The 18,527-nt window shown below is 39.6% G+C and overlaps 1 protein-coding gene across 5 annotated transcripts in view; it reads right to left on the bottom strand.

Moving 5' to 3' along the window:
* ZNF618 (zinc finger protein 618) overlaps positions 1-18,527 on the bottom strand; it is a 692,337-nt gene that overhangs the window by 510,866 nt on the left and 162,944 nt on the right. The gene's annotated exons all lie outside the window — the stretch shown is intronic.

Genomic DNA, 18,527 nt, shown 5'->3' on the forward strand with positions numbered 1-18,527 from the left:
GAAATATCTGAATCCAGTCTGTTTGGATCAGAACCGTCACCCACAGAATGAAGTTCTCCGTCCTCATGTTCTGCCACCTGTGACGCAGTGTCTGACATGGCCCTAATATTATCAGCGCACTCTGTTCTCACCCGAGAGTGATCACGCTTACCTCTTAGTTCTGGTAATTTAGCCAAAACCTCAGTCATAACAGTAGCCATATCCTGTAATGTGATTTGTAATGGCCGCCCAGATGTACTCGGCGCTACAATATCACGCACCTAACTCTGAGCGGGAGATGTAGGTACTGACTCGTGAGGCGAGTTAGTCGGCATAACTCTCCCCTCGTTGTTTGGTGAAATTTGTTCAATTTGTACAGATTGACTTTTATTTAAAGTAGCATCAATACAGTTAGTACATAAATTTCTATTGGGCTCCACTTTGGCATTGCAACAAATGACACAGGTATCATCCTCTGAATCAGACATGTTTAACACACTAGCCAATAAACTTGCAACTTGGAAATACAATTCAATTAGAATAATATTAAAACGTACTGTGCCTTTAAGAAGCACAGAAGATCTATGACAGTTGAAAATTAATAAATTGAAACAGTTATAGCCTCAATCCTTGTAAACAACACAACTTTAGCAAAGGTTTAATCCCATTAGCAAAGATAACAAATTCTGAAAGCAGGAAACAAATTACAAAATAAACGTTTTTTATCTCAGTCAAACTATAATTCTCACAGCTCTGCTGAGAGAAATTACCTCCCTCAAAATAAGTTTTGAAGACCCCTGAGCTCTGTAGAGATGAACCGGATCATGCAGGGAATACAATGAGTTGCTGACTGAAATATTTGATGCATAGTAAAAGCGCCAAAAAACGGCCCCTCCCCCTCACACACAGCAGTGAGGGAGAACAGAAACTGTCAGAAAACAGATTAAGCAACTGCCAAGTGGAAAAATAGTGCCCAAACATTTATTCACTCAGTACCTCAGCAAATGAAAACGATTTTACATTCCAGCAAAAACGTTCAACATAATCTCTAGTTATTAAACAGCTTTATGTATTTCATACAGTGTAATTCTAGTGAAGTACCATTCCCCAGAATACTGAAGTGTAAAGTATACATACATGACATTATATCGGTATGGCAGGATTTTCTCATCAATTCCATTGTCAGAAAATAAAAACTGCTACATACCTCTATGCAGATTCATCTGCCCGCTGTCCCCTGATCTGAAGTTTACCTCTCCTCAGATGGCCGAGAAACAGCAATATGATCTTAACTACTCCAGCTAAAATCATAACAAAAACTCTGGTAGATTCTTCTTCAAACTCTGCCAGAGAGATAATAACACACTCCGGTGCTATTTTAAAATAACAAACTTTTGATTGAAGATATAAAACTAAGTATAATCACCATAGTCCTCTCACACATCCTATCTAGTCGTTGGGTGCAAGAGAATGACTGGGAGTGACGTAGAGGGGAGGAGCTATATGCAGCTCTGCTGGGTGAATCCTCTTGCACTTCCTGTTGGGGAGGAGTAATATCCCAGAAGTAATGATGACCCGTGGACTGATCACACTTAACAGAAGAAATTATGTTTTCTCTTGTTAAGTGTATCCAGTCCACGGATCATCCATTACTTGTGGGATACCAATACCAAAGCTAAAGTACACGGATGATGGGAGGGACAAGGCAGGAACTTAAACGGAAGGAACCACTGCCTGTAGAACCTTTCTCCCAAAAACAGCCTCCGAAGAAGCAAAAGTATCAAATTTGAAAAATTTGGAAAAAGTATGAAGGGAAGACCAAGTTGCAGCCTTGCAAATCTGTTCAACAGAGGCCTCATTTTTAAAGGCCCAGGTGGAAGCCACAGCTCTAGTAGAATGAGCTGTAATCCTTTCAGGAGGCTGCTGTCCAGCAGTCTCATAGGCTAAACGGATTATACTCTGAAGCCAAAAAGAAAGAGAGGTTGCCGAGGCCTTCTGACCTCTCCTCTGTCCAAAGTAAACAACAAACAGGTTAGATGTTTGGCGAAAATCTTTAGTAGCCTGTAAGTAAAACTTCAAGGCACGGACTACGTCTAGATTATGCAAAAGACGTTCCTTCTTTGAAGAAGGATTAGGACATAATGATGGAACAACAATCTCTTGATTGATATTCTTGTTAGAAACCACCTTAGGTAAAAACCCAGGTTTTGTACGCAGAACAACTTTATCTGAATGAAAGATCAGATAAGGAGAATCACAATGTAAGGCAGATAACTCCGAGACTCCTCGAGCCGAGGAAATAGCCATCAGAAAAAGAACTTTCCATGAAAGAAGTTTGATATCAATAGAATGAAGGGGTAAACGGAACCCCTTGAAGAACTTTAAGAACCAAGTTTAAGCTCCATGGAGGAGCAACAGGTTTAAACACAGGCTTAATTCTAACTAAAGCCTGACAAAATGCCTGAACGTCTGGAACTTCTGCCAGACGCTTGTGTAAAAGAATAGACAGAGCAGAAATCTGTCCCTTTAAAGAACTAGCTGATAATCCTTTGTCCAAACCTTCTTGGAGGAAGGACAATATCCTAGGAATCCTAACCCTACTCCATGAGTAATTCTTGGATTCACACCAATGAAGATATTTACGCCATATCTTGTGGTAAATTTTCCTGGTTACAGGCTTTCGTGCCTGTATTAAGGTATCAATTACTGACTCGGAGAAGCCACGCTTTGATAGGATCAAGCGTCCAATCTCCATGCAGTCAGTCTCAGAGAAAGTAGATTCGGATGATTGAAAGGACCTTGTATTAGAAGGTCTTGTCTCAGAGGCAGAGTCCATGGTGGAAAGGATGACATGTCCACTAGGTCTGCATACCAGGTCCTGCGTGGCCACGCAGGCGCTATCAATATCACTGATGCTCTTTCCTGTTTGATTTTGGCAATCAGACGAGGGAGCAGAGGAAACGGTGGAAACACATAAGCCAGGTTGAAGAACCAAGGCGCTGCTAGGGAATCTATCAGTGCCGCTTCTGGGTCCCTGGACCTGGATCCGGAACAAGGAAGCTTGGCGTTCTGGCGAGACGCCATGAGATCCAATTCTGGTTTGCCCCAACGGAGAACCAATTGAGCAAACACCTCCGGATGGAGTTCCCATTCCCCCGGATGAAAAGTCTGACGACTTAGAAAATCCGCCTCCCAGTTCTCTACACCTGGGATATGGATTGCTGACAGGTGGCAAGAGTGAGTCTCTGCCCAGCGAATTATCTTGGAGACTTCTGACATCGCTAGGGAACTCCTGGTTCCCCCTTGATGGTTGATGTAAGCCACAGTCGTGATGTTGTCCGACTGAAATCTGATGAACCTCAGTGTTGCTAGCTGAGGCCAAGCTAGAAGAGCATTGAATATTGCTCTTAACTCCAGAATATTTATTGGGAGGAGTTTCTCCTCCTTAGTCCATGAACCCTGAGCCTTCAGGGAGTTCCAGACTGCACCCCAACCTAGAAGGCTGGCATCTGTTGTTACAATTGTCCAATCTGGTCTGCGAAAGGTCATACCCTTGGACAGATGGGCCCGAGATAACCACCAGAGAAGAGAATCTCTGGTTTCCTGATCCAGATTTAGTAGAGGGGACAAATCTGTGTAATCCCCATTCCACTGACTGAGCATGCATAATTGCAGCAGTCTGAGATACAGGCGCGCGAATGGCACTATGTCCATCGCCGCTACCATTAAGCCGATTACTTCCATGAACTGAGCCACCATGGGGCGCGGAATGGAGTGAAGAACACGGCAAGCATTTAGAAGTTTTGATAACCTGGACTCCGTCAGGTAAATTTTAATTTCTACAGAATCTATTAGAGTCCCTAGGAAGGAAACCCTCGTGAGAGGAGATAGAGAACTCTTTTCTTCGTTCACTTTCCACCCATGCGACCTCAGGAATGCCAGAACTATCTCTGTATGAGATTTGGCAATTTGAAAGCTTGACGCCTGTATCAGGATATCGTCCAGGTAAGGAGCCACCGCTATGCCTCGCGGTCTTAGGACCGCCAGAAGTGAGCCCAGAAACTTTATAAAAATTCTTGGGGCTGTAGCCAACCCGAATGGAAGAGCTACAAATTGGTAATGCCTGTCTAGAAAGGCAAACCTCAGGAACTGATAATGATTCTTGTGAATCGGAATGTGAAGGTAGGCATCCTTTAATTGCACTGTGGTCATGTACTGACCCTCTTGGATCATGGGTAAAATGGTTCGAATAGTTTCCATCTTGAATGACGGAACTCTGAGGAATTTGTTTAGGATCTTTAAATCCAAAATTGGTCTGAAGGTTCCCTCTTTTTTGGGAACCACAAACAGATTTGAATAAAACCCCTGTCCTTGTTCTGTCCGCGGAACTGGATGGATCACTCCCATTACAAGGAGATCTTGTACGCAGCTTAGGAATGCCTCTTTCTTTATATGGTTTGCAGATAATCTTGAAAGGTGAAATCTCCCTTGTGGAGGAGAAGCTTTGAAGTCCAGAAGATATCCCTGAGATATGATCTCCAACGCCCAGGGATCCTGAACATCTCTTGCCCACGCCTGGGCGAAGAGAGAGAGTCTGCCCCCTACTAGATCCGTTGTCGGATAGGGGGCCGCTCCTTCATGCTGTCTTAGAGGCAGCAGCAGGCTTTCTGGCCTGCTTGCCCTTGTTCCAGGACTGGTTAGGTTTCCAGGCCTGCTTGGATTGAGCAAAAGTTCCCTCTTGTTTTGAAGCAGAGGAAGTTGATGCTGCAACTGCCTTGAAATTTCGAAAGGCACAAAAATTAGACTGTTTGGCCTTTGATTTGGCCCTGTCCTGAGGAAGGGTATGACCCTTACCTCCAGTAATGTCAGCAATAATTTCTTTCAAACCAGGCCCGAATAAGGTCTGCCCCTTGAAAGGAATGTTGAGTAATTTAGACTTTGAAGTCACATCAGCTGACCAGGATTTGAGCCATAGCGCCCTACGCGCCTGGATGGCGAATCCGGAACTCTTAGCCGTTAGTTTAGTCAAATGAACAATGGCATCAGAAACAAATGAGTTAGCTAGCTTAAGAGTTCTAAGCTTGTCAACAATTTCAGTCAATGGAGCTGTATGGATGGCCTCAAACCAGAATGCCGCCGCAGCAGTGACAGGCGGAATGCATGCAAGGGGCTGTAAAATAAACCCTTGTTGAATAAACATTTTCTTAAGGTAACCCTCTAATTTTTTTATCCATTGGATCTGAAAAAGCACAACTGTCCTCAACCGGGATAGTGGTACGCTTTGTTAAAGTAGAAACTGCTCCCTCCACCTTAGGGACAGTCTGCCATAAGTCCCGTGTAGTGGCATCTATTGGAAACATTTTTCTAAATATAGGAGGTGGGGAAAAGGGCACACCGGGCCTATCCCACTCCTTACTAATAATTTCTGTAAGCCTTTTAGGTATTGGAAAAACATCAGTACTCACCGGCACTGCATAGTATTTATCGAGCCTACACAATTTCTCTGGCACTGCAATTGTGTCACAGTCATTCAGAGCAGCTAATACCTCCCCAAGCAATACACGGAGGTTCTCAAGCTTAAATTAAAAAATTAGAAATCTCTGAATCAGGTCTCCCCGATTCAGAGACGTCACCCACAGACTGAAGCTCTCCGTCCTCAGGTTCTGCATATTATGACGCAGTATCAGACATGGCTCTTACAGCATCTACGCGCTCTGTATCTCGTCTAACCCCAGAGCTATCGCGCTTGCCTCTCAATTCAGGCAATCTGGATAATACCTCTGACAGGGTATTATTCATGATTGCAGCCATGTCCTGCAAAGTAATCGCTATGGGCGTCCCTGATGTACTTGGCGCCATATTAGCGTGCGTCCCTTGAGCGGGAGGCGAAGGGTCCGACACGTGGGGAGAGTTAGTCGGCATAACTTCCCCCTCGACAGACCCCTCTGGTGACAATTCTTTTATAGATAAAGACTGATCTTTACTGTTTAAGGTGAAATCAATACATTTAGTACACATTCTCCTATGGGGCTCCACCATGGCTTTTAAACATAATGAACAAGTATCCTCTGTTTCAGACATGTTTGTACAGACTAGCAATGAGACTAGCAAGCTTGGAAAACACTTTAAAGCAAGTTAACAAGCAATATAAAAAACGTTACTGTGCCTTTAAGAGAAACAAATTTTGACAAAATTTGAAATAACAGTGAAAAAATGCAGTTACACTAACAACATTTTTTACAGTGTATATAACAAGTCAGCAGAGCATTGCACCCACTTGCAAATGGATGATTAACCCCTTAATAACAAAAACAGAATAATAAATGACAAAAACGTTTTTTAAACACAGTCACAACAACTGCCACAGTCTACTGTGATTGTTACCCTCCTCAAACACGACTTTGAAGCCTTTTGAGCCCTTCAGAGATGTCCTGGATCATGCAGGAAGAAGCTGAATGTCTCTGTCAGTATTTTTATCTGCACAGAAAAGCACTAAAATAGGCCCTTCCCACTCATATTGCAACAGTGGAAAGCCTCAGGAACTGTTTCTAGGCAAAAATCAAACCAGCCATGTGGAAAAAAACTAGGCCCCAATAAGTTTTGTCACCAAACATATATAAAAACGATTAAACATGCCAGCAAACGTTTTATATTACACTTTTATAAGAGTATGTATCTCTATTAATAAGCCTGATACCAGTCGCTATCACTGCATTTAAGGCTTTACTTACATTAATCCGGTATCAGCAGCATTTTCTAGCAAATTCCATCCCTAGAAAAATATTAACTGCACATACCTTATTGCAGGAAAACCTGCACGCCATTCCCTCTCTGAAGTTACCTCACTCCTCAGAATAAGTGAGAACAGCAATGGATCTTAGTTACTTCTGCTAAGATCATAGAAATCACAGGCAGATTCTTCTTCTAATGCTGCCTGAGATGAAACAGTACACTCCGGTACCATTTAAAAATAACAAACTTTTGATTGAAGTTAAAAAACTAACTAACTATAATACACCACTCTCCTCTTACTACGTCCATCTTTGTTGAGAGTTGCAAGAGAATGACTGGGTATGGCAGTGAGGGGAGGAGCTATATAGCAGCTCTGCTGTGGGTGATCCTCTTGCAACTTCCTGTTGGGAAGGAGAATATCCCACAAGTAATGGATGATCCGTGGACTGGATACACTTAACAAGAGAAATTAAAATGACACAATAACCTATAGGAATGCATCAGTTTGACACAATTCATATTAGAGACAATAAATAATAGTAGGGTAAAGAGAGCCTTGTAACGGAATATTTAGATATCTACACCAAACCGGATGTTTAGACAGCTAAATAAATATATGCTTTTATCTTTTGTGCTAACTTCTCTTTACTAAGTTACAATAATAATAAAACATAGTTCCATGACCTTTAGTGGATTGTTTGTAGACAGGAACGCCAGGGTAATACAAAAAGTCAAAAAAATTGTTCCAAAAAACGCAGGCCTTCAAATGGTTCTACTCTGGGGGTGAAAAAATATATTGGTTGGTAAATATAAATACAGTTTTTTGCAGATATTTTTAATAACCACATCAGTACTAATCAGTCAGTAACAAAGTTCAGACTGAAAGCAATTGTGAGAATAAAAAAGTTGGCTACACCTACGTCTAATAAACCACAATCTAATAAATGCTATTTGTACTAATGCAAACAGACTAAACTTGTAAATATAGTAAAAGTATGCATGAAGACAATATGGCTGCTTTCCAGAACTGGTCCACTCAGGTTTCACAATGACAAGCTCAGGAAGCTAAAGTTACTCAAGTGAAATAAGCCAAGAACAAGTTTTTCATAAGCCATCAGTATTGAAGAGCAAATCCAATTGGCTAAAGATACTTCTCGATCATTTCCTAGCACTAGACTGGAAACCAATGAGAAAAATTCATCTTCTTCATAGTTTCAAAGATGAATGAACTAAGAACCTTACACTTGAAAAAAAATAGGAAAAAGAAAAACCTAAAGAACAAAATCCAGTTCAGAAAATCTAGCAATATTTGAAGGTTATACTGTCTGTCTAGACAAAGAGATAGAAAGGTGCAATGCCAGTATGATATTCAAACATTCACTGAAAAATAACTGAAGCAATTTTAGAAAATATCCAAAATGTGCTGAATAGATTAATAAATATATATTTCGACATATATAAATTTCCACTATTCCCAGGCGAGTAAGAAATTATAGTGGCTGAGTAAAAAAATGAACTTTTTCCTATTTTTAATATGGAGTGGACTAGTAACTTTTCCCACTTGGCTAGTAGCTTTTAACTCCTTACTAGTGTGTTTGTGTATAACATGACAGGACTTATTTGTCTACATCAGAACAAACTTCCTTTGTAAACAAATAAGTAAACATTTAAATCACATGATCATTCATGCGATCGTGTGATTTCAATGATGGGATCGGTTCAGGGGGAGTGCCTATGATGCTAGGCATGCCCTCCAGTCCGCAATCCCATTTAGCAAGGGGTTATGGGCTTCGGGACATCCAAACGGCTAGGGCGTTCTATGCTATCCTAACGACCCTAAAGCCCACCACAGTTAGGACGGCATGGAACCATCCTAATGGATGGATGGGGTAAAATTGACATTTGTTTGCACAGTTTGCATTGTTTTACAAAACAGTAAAAACACCCTTAAAAAGCTTCTTGAGTATGTTTATCTGATCTATTCTTAAGTGATCTTTTAGGGAAAGATATACACAAATGATCACTGCATGGCAAACTACAAAACTCTCTCCAGTCTCTGTGGGGAAAGGGAATGTATAAATATAATTTTTTTTACTATACATAATTTTATATGGAATTTATATAGTCCCTTTTAAAATGCAAATTGGCATGTGTAAAGAGCTACAATATACCACAAAATATATACAGTTATATTTGTATATACAATTAATGTATATCATTTTTTTCATGTGAGGAATTAATTTCAGACCAATATTTAAAATGCAATAATCTAGTCACAAAATGGCTTCTAGTGTTGATATCATTTAATGTCCTGAAGCCTCTTTTTTCCTTCACATTTTTGTTTAAATAAATAATTTATGAAAACATTTTCTTCTAAACCCAGCTCATATTTCATTTCCATTCAAAATGTATTTTTAATTTTTTTTTTAAGAGAATGGTAATAAGAACAGCTGCATTTCAGATTGGACACACCATGAAAGAGGCATCTGAAATTCATGTAACGCAAGAACAGGTCGGTTACAATTGTACCTCCTCGCCAATGATTCTTACAAAATAAAACCCTTTTTTAATTTAAATGCTAATGCATTGAATTAAATTTTAATAACAGAGGAAATTGAAAAGCTGAGCTTGAATATTGGAAATAAATCCAGGCAGAAACAGATGAAATTAAAAATTCTAGTATGTGGGTTGATGGTTGTTAAGCTTTTTTATAGGATTACATTTTTTTTTTATTTTTTTTATTTTTTTCATTTTTGAGTGAAGCAAAAAAAAAAAATGGGAAAAAAAAAAAATCAGATCTTGCTGGCTGCAGAATATTAAATCCGCAGAGTGTAATTTATTATACTAGCTTCCCAAGGGAGCAGGTCTCTCTTTCATGTTAAAATATTTCATAAATTTTAAGACGCCATAAATTCTTAATTTAGAGCTATACAGGTCATACTTAATGTACTCAGGAAATTCAGGAATAATAACAATGAAAACAGTATATTTGTTCTAAAACCTCACAGTTAGAAATTCTCACAAATCAGTCACTGTAAAAGCAATCTTAGAAATGAAAAAGGTAACAGGATGAAAAACAAAAATGCTAACATTTATCAAATCCACCATTAGTTATAGAGTTTCCTACAAAATGATATGCATACTATCAAAATCAAACATGTTCTCTTTCTCTGAATGTTGAATTTGAAAATGTCCAACATATGCTGGAAAGTATACACACACACACATATATATATGCATACATATACACACACACACACACACACACATATATATATATATATATATATACATACACACACATACACATACATATATATATATATATACACACACACACACATATGTGTATATATATATATATATATATATATATATATACTGTATATATATATATTAGTTATGTGCATGTTGAGTCGGTATGTGCAAAAAAGAGAGTAAAACTATGACAGTCTTGTTAGTAACTTTATATTATTTAAACACATAACTGGCATTTGTTACATTAGGTAAATCATCATATTATAGTGGGATCAATTGACATTACTGGAGATTATATTATCAGTTAAATGTAGAGCGCCAACAGTTTCCACAGTGCTATAATTATTTGCTTATATTATGCAAGGTAGCATTTATCCACAACAAAAAGCATGTAGGCACACAGCAGCAAACAAAAGCAACGTTTCGGTGAATAGCCTGAAACGTTGCTTTTGTTTGCTGCTATGTGCCTACATGCTTGACATAAAGACAAGAATTTTTCCTCTTTATGTGGTTTTGTTGTGGATTCATTGAGAGGCGTTTTCAGTGTCCCTCTACCACCTGCACCAGGTAGTGTGCGGTTTGTCTGTTGAACCAATGTAGCATTTATAGGAGACAAAAGCATAGAGGGACGTGCCAAGAATTGCACTGTTGTAAATCACCTCTTATGAATGTGATCTACGAAACGGCTGGACTCATAGGTTTTAATGCTAAGGTGGTTCAAAGGATGACAAAAGAAGGAGGAGGAGGAGAGGAACTGAGGGAAAAAAATTAGCATGTATTGTAAGCATCCCTGAACAGCAGATTCTTTAAGGAACCCTTGAAACCATGAAAACTATGGAAGAGTCTTGTTGATAATGGCAGAGAGTTCCACAAAATAGGGGCTATTCTGGAGAAGTCCTGGAGTTGAAAATAAGAAGAGGTAACAAAAGAGGAGAAAAGGATGTAAGCAGAGCGAAGGGGACGGGAGTTAGAGTAACTGGAGAAAAGGTCTATGATATAGGATGGGGGAGCAGTGTTGAGAGCTTTGAATGTCAGAATCAGGATTTTGTGTTTTATTCTGGAGACTAAAGGAAGCCAGCAAAGGGATTGGCAGAGAAGTGCAGCAGATGAGGAGCAATGAGTAAGGAAGATCAGTGTGGCAGAGGCATTCATTAGGGATTGTAAAGGAGATAGACAGCAGATAGGGAGACTAGAGAGGATGGATTTGCAATAGTCAAGGCGGGAAATGATGAAGGAATTAATTCAAATCTCAGTTGTGTCTTGTCCAGGGAAGTGGCAGAAGCGGCAGGAACTGGCCAAGACATTGGCATATGGGGTAATTATAGTATTATCAACAGTTATAGGAAGATGGGGTATAGAGATTTTGGAAGAAGGGAGGAAAATAAGGAGCTCAGTTTTGGAGAGATTTAGCTTAAGATAGTGTGAGGACATCCAGGATGAAATATAAGAAATACAGTTAGTGACACGAGTTAGCAAGGGAGGGAATAGGTCTAGTGCAAAAAACATAATTTATGTAAGAACTTACCTGATAAATTCATTTCTTTCATATTAGCAAGAGTCCATGAGCTAGTGACGTATGGGATATACATTCCTACCAGGAGGGGCAAAGTTTCCCAAACCTCAAAATGCCTATAAATACACCCCTCACCACACCCACAAATCAGTTTAACGAATAGCCAAGAAGTGGGGTGATAAGAAAAAAAGTGCGAAAGCATAAAAAATAAGGAATTGGAATAGTTGTGCTTTATACAAAAAAATCATAATCACCACAAAAAAAGGGTGGGTCTCATGGACTCTTGCTAATATGAAAGAAATGAATTTATCAGGTAAGTTCTTACATAAATTATGTTTTCTTTCATGTAATTAGCAAGAGTCCATGAGCTAGTGACGTATGGGATAATAAATACCCAAGATGTGGAACTTCCACGCAAGAGTCACTAGAGAGGGAGGGATAAAATAAAGACAGCCAATTCCGCTGAAAAATAATCCACACCCCAAACAAAGTTTAAATCTTATAATGAAAAAAAACTGAAATTATAAGCAGAAGAATCAAACTGAAACAGCTGCCTGAAGTACTTTTCTACCAAAAACTGCTTCAGAAGAAGAAAACACATTAAAATGGTAGAATTTAGTAAAAGTATGCAAAGAAGACCAAGTTGCTGCTTTGCAAATCTGATCAACCGAAGCTTCATTCCTAAATGCCCAGGAAGTAGAAACTGACCTAGTTGAATGAGCTGTAATCCTTTGAGGCGGAGTTCTACCCGACTCAACATAAGCATGATGAATCAAAGACTTTAACCAAGACGCCAAAGAAATGGCAGAAGCCTTCTGACCTTTCCTAGAACCAGAAAAGATAACAAATAGACTAGAAGTCTTTAGGAAATCTTTAGTAGCTTCAACATAATATTTCAAAGCTCTTACTACATCCAAAGAATGTAATGATCTTTCCTTAGAATTCTTAGGATTAGGACACAATGAAGGAACCACAATCTCTCTACTAATGTTGTTAGAATTCACAACCTTAGGTAAAAATTTCAATGAAGTCCGCAACACTGCCTTATCCTGATGAAAAATCAGAAAAGAAGATTTACAAGAAAGAGCAGATAACTCAGAAACTCTTCTAGCACAAGAGATGGCCAAAAGAAACAAAACTTTCCAAGAAAGTAATTTAATATCTAGAGAATGCATAGGTTCAAAAGGAGGAGCTTGTAGAGCTCCCAGAACCAAATTCAAACTCCAAGGAGGAGAAATTGACTTAATGACAGGTTTGATACGAACCAAAGCCTGTACAAAACAATGAATATCAGGAAGATTAGCAATCTTTCTTTGAAACAGCACAGAAAGAGCAGAAATTTGTCAAGGAACTGGCAGACAAACCTTTATCCAGACCGTCCTGAAGAAACTGTAAAATTCTAGGAATTCTAAAAGAATGCCAGGAAAATTGATGAGAAGAACACCAAGAAATGTAAGTCTTCCAGACTAGATAATATATCTTCCTAGACACAGATTACGAGCCTGTAACATAGTATTAATTACGGAGTCAGAGAAACCTCTATGACTAAGAATGAAGCGTTCAATCTCCATACCTTCAAATTTAATGATTTGAGATCCTGATGGAAAAATGGGCCTTGAGATAGAAGGTCTGGTCTTAACGGAAGAGTCCAAGGTTGGCAACTGGCCATCCGAACAAGATCCGCATACCAAAACCTGTGAGGCCATGCTGGAGCCACCAGCAGTACAAACGAACGCTCCTTTAGAATCTTGAAAATCACTCTTGGAAGAAGAACTAGAGGCGGAAAGATATAGGCAGGATGATACTTCCAAGGAAGCGACAATGCATCCACTGCCTCCGCATGAGGATCCCTGGATCTGGACACATACCTGGGAAGTTTCTTGTTTAGATGAGAAGCCATCAGATCTATTTCTGGAAGACCCCAGATTTGAACAATCTGAAGAAATACCTCTGGGTGAAGAGACCATTCGCACAGATGCAACGTCTGGCGACTGAGATAATATGCTTCCCAATTGTCTATACCTGGGATGTGAACCGCAGAAATTAGACAGGAGCTGGATTCCGCCCATACAAGTATTCAAGATACTTCTTTCATAGCCAGAGGACTGTGAGTCCCCCCTTGATGATTGATATATGCCACGGTTGTGACATTGTCCGTCTGAAAACAAATGAACGATTTTCTCTTCAGAAGAGGCCACGACTGAAGAGCGCTGAAAATCGCACAGAGTTCCAAAATGTTGATTGGTAATCTCGCATCCTGAGATTCCCAAACCCCCTGCGCTGTCAGAGACCCCCATACCGCTCCCCAACCTGTCAGATTCGCATCTGTTGAGATCACAGTCCAGGTTGGAAGAACAAAAGAAGCCCCTTGAATTAAACGATGGTGATCTGTCCACCACGTCAGAGAGTGTCGTACAATCGGATTTAAAGATATTAACTGTGATATCTTTGTATAATCCCTGCATCACTGGTTCAGCATACAGAGCTGAAGAGGTCGCATGTGAAAATGAGCAAAGGGGATCGCGTCCGATGCAGCAGTCATAAGACCTAGAATTTCCATGCATAAGGCTACCGAAGGGAATGATTTAAACCGAAGGTTTCGACAGGCTGAAATCAATTTCAGACGTCTCTTGTCCGTCAGAGACAAAGTCATGAAAACTGAATCTATTTGGAAACCTAAAAAGGTTACCCTTGTCTGAGGAATCAATGAACTCTTTGGTAAATTGATCCTCCAACCATGTTCTTGAAGAAACGACACAAGTCGATTCGTATGAGATTCTGCTAAATGTGAAGACTGAGCAAGTACCAAGATATCGTCCAAATAAGGAAATACCACAATACCCTGTTCTCTGATTACAGATAGAAGGGCACCAAGAACTTTTGAAAAAATCCTTGGAGCCGTTGCTAGGCCGAACGGCAGATCCACAAATTGGTAATGCTTGTCTAGAAAAGAGAATCTCAGAAACTGATAGTGATCTGGATGAATCGGAATATGCAGATATGCATCCTGCAAATCTATTGTGGACATATAATGCCCTTGCTGAACAAAAGGCAGAATAGTCCTTATAGTTACCATTTTGAATGTTGGTATCCTTACATAACGATTCAATATTTATAAATCCAGAACTGGTCTGAAGGAATTCTCCTTCTTTGGTACAATGAATAGATTTGAGTAAAACCCCAGCCCCTGTTCCAGAACTGGAACTGGCACAATTACTCCAGCCAACTCTAGATCTGAAACACATTTCAGAAATGCCTGAGCCTTCACTGGATTTATTGAAATGCGAGAAAGAAAAAATCTTCTTGTAGGTGGCCTTACCTTGAAACCTATTCTGTACCCATGTGAAACAATGTTCTGAATCCAAAGACTGTGAATCGATTTGATCCAAATTTCTTTGAAAAATCGTAATCTGCCCCCTACCAGTGCGCTGGAATGAGGGCCGCGCCTTCATGTGGACTTGGGAGCTGGCTTTGGCTTTCTAAAAGGCTTGGATTTATTCCAGACTGGAGACGGTTTCCAAACAGAAACTGTTCCTTTAGGGGAAGGATCAGGCTTCTGTTCCTTATTCTGACGAAAGGAACGAAAACGATTAGCAGCCCTATATTTACCTTTAGATTTTTTATCCTTAGGTAAAAAAGTTCCTTTCCCCCCAGTAACAGTTGAAATAATAGAATCCAACTGAGAACCAAACAATTTATTACCTTGGAAAGAAAGGGAAAGCAAAGTTGACTTAGAAGACATATCAGCATTCCAAGTTTTAAGCCATAAAGCTCTTCTAGCTAGAATAGCTAAAGACATATACCTGACATCAACTCTGATGATATCAAAGATGGCATCACAAATAAAGTTATTAGCATGTTGAAGAAGTTTAACAATGCTATAAGAATTATGATCTGACACTTGTTGCGCCAAAGCCTCCAACCAAAAAGTTGAAGCTGCAGCAACATCAGCCAAAGAAATAGCAGGCCTAAGAAGATTACCTGAACATAAATAAGCTTTCCTTAGAAAGGAATCAATCTTCCTATCTAAAGGATCCTTAAAGGAAGTACTATCTGCCGTAGGAATAGTAGTACGCTTAGCAAGAGTAGAGATAGCCCCATCAACTTCAGGGATTTTGTCCCAAAACTCTCATCTGTCACATGGCACAGGATACAATTTCTTAAATCTTTTAGAAGGAGTAAAATAATTACCCAGATTATTCCATTCCCTAGAAATTACTTCAGAAATAGCATCAGGGACAGGAAAAACTTCCGGAATAACTACAGGAGGTTTAAAAACCGAATTTAAACGCTTATTAGATTTAGTATCAAGAGGACTAGAATCCTCAATTTCTAAAGCGATTAAAACTTCTTTAAGTAAAGAACGAATACATTCCATTTTAAATAAATATGAAGATTTATCAGTGTCAATATCTGAGACAGAATCCTCTGAACCAGAAAAATCCTCATCAGAAACAGACAAATCAGAATGATGATGTTCATTTAAAAATTCATCTGAGAAATGAGAAGTTTTAAAAGACCTTTTACGCTTACTGGAAGGAGGAATAACAGACATAGCCTTCCTAATAGATTTAGAAACAAAATCTCTTATATTAACAGGAACATCCTGAGTATTAGATGTTGATGGAACAGCAACAGGTAATGGAATATTACTAATGGAAATTGAATCTGCATTAGCAAGTTTATCATGACATTCATCACAAACTACAGCCGGAGGAACAGATACCACAAGTTTACAACAAATGCACTTAACTTTGGTAGAACCAGCATCAGGCAGCGTTTTTCAAGAAGTATCTTCTGATCCAGGGTCAATCTGAGACATCTTGCAATATGTAAGAGAAAAAACAACATATAAAGCAAAATCTATCAAATTCCTTAAATGACAGTTTCAGGAATGGGAAAAAATGCCAATGAACAAGCCTCTAGTAACCAGAAGCAAAAGAAAAATGAGACTTAAATAATGAGAAAAAAGGTGGAGACAAAAATGACGCCCACATTTTTTAGCGCCAAAAAAGACGCCCACATTATTGGCGCCTAAATGCTTTTGGCGCCGAGAATGACGCCACATCCGGTGACGCCGACATTTTTGGCGCAAAACGTCAAAAAAATGACGCAATCACGAACAACTTCCGGCGACAAGTATGACGCCGGAAATGACAAAGAAATTTTTTGCGCCAAAAAAGTCAGCGCCAAGAATGACGCAATAAAATGAAGCATTTTCAGCCCCCGCGAGCCTAACAGCCCACAGAGAAAAAAGTCAATTTAAAGGTAAGAAAAAAATTGATAATTCATATGCATTATCCCAAATAATGAAACTGTCTGTCTGAAATAAGGAATATTGATCATCCTGAATCAAAGCAAATAAATGTTTAAACACATATATTTAGAACTTTTACATAAAAGTGCCCAACCATAGCTTAGAGTGTCAAAAAAATAAGATTTACTTACCCCAGGACACTCATCTACATATAGTAGAAAGCCAAACCAGTACTGAAACGAGAATCAGTAGAGGTAATGGTATATAAGAGTATATCGTCGATCTGAAAAGGGAGGTAAGAGATGAATCTCTACGACCGATAACAGAGAACCTATGAAAAAGATCCCGTAGAAGAAGACCATTGAATTCAAATAGGCAATACTTTCCTCACATCCCTCTGACATTCACTGCACACAGAGGAAAACCGGGCTCCAGCCTGCTGCGAAGCGCATATCAACGTAGAATCTAGCACAAACTTACTTCACCACCTCCATGGGAGGCAAAGTTTGTAAAACTGATTTGTGGGTGTGGTGAGGGGTGTATTTATAGGCATTTTGAGGTTTGGGAAACTTTGCCCCTCCTGGTAGGAATGTATATCCCATACGTCACTAGCTCATGGACTCTTACATGAAAGAAAGGTAGATTTGGGTGTCATTAACATATAAATGACATTGAAACCAGTGGGAATTTATTAAGGAACCTAAGGAAGATGTATATATTGAGAAGAAAAGGGGACCAAGGACCTTGTGGTATCGCAACAGAAAGTGGTAGAGGGGCAGAGAGTGCACCAGAGAAGGATACAAAAAAGGTACGACTGGGCAGGTTGAAGGAGAACAACGATAAACATAAATGATGCTTACCTGATAATTTAATTTCCATCTGTATGGGAAAAGTTCACAGCTGCATTCCTTACTTGTGGGAAATACTGAACCTGGCCACCAGGAGGAGGCAAAGACACCACAGCCAAAGGCTTAAATACCTCCCCCACTTCCTCATAACCCCAGCCATTCTGCCAAGGGAACAAGGAACATACAGATGGAAATTAAACAGGTAAGCATAATTTAATCTGAGGGCACCACAGCCTGCAAAACCTTTCTCCCAAAAGCTGCTTCAGCAGAAGCAAAAACATCAAACTTGTAAAATTTTGCAAATGTATGTAAGGAGAACCAGATAGCCGCCTTACAAATATGATCCATAGAGGCCTCATTTTTGAAGGCCTAAGAGGAACCAATGCTCTCGTAGAATGAGCCGTAATCCTCAGAGGAAGCTTATGTCCCACCGTTTCTATGCTTAACAGATGACACTACTCAGACAAAAAGATAACGAAGTCGAAGAGGCCCTCTGACCCCTACGCTTCCTGGAAAAGAGAACAAACAGAGAAAGAGGTTTGTCTAAATTCCTTCGTGGCCTGAAGATAGATAGGCACAAACCACATCCAGAAATAAGTTGTAAACGTTCCTTGGACAAAGAAGGATTAGGACATAAGAAATGAACCACAATCTCTTGATTGATGTTGCAAATTGACACAACCCTAGGAAGAAAATCTAACTTGGTTCGTAGAACAGCCTTATCGGCATGAAACACCAGATAAGGAGGGTCGCATTGCAAGGCAGCAATCTCAGAGACTCTAGATGCAGTAGCAATGGCTAGTGGAAAAAGAAACTTCCAAGACAACAATTTAATGTCTACTTCATGCATAGGCTCCAACGGAGCCCGTTGCAAAATCTTAAGGACAAGATTTAAACCCCAAGGAGGAGCCTTAGATCTAAACACAGATCTGATCCCAGC

Source organism: Bombina bombina, chromosome 12 (genome assembly GCF_027579735.1).
Source record: "Bombina bombina isolate aBomBom1 chromosome 12, aBomBom1.pri, whole genome shotgun sequence".
NCBI classification, from domain to species: Eukaryota; Metazoa; Chordata; class Amphibia; order Anura; family Bombinatoridae; genus Bombina; species Bombina bombina.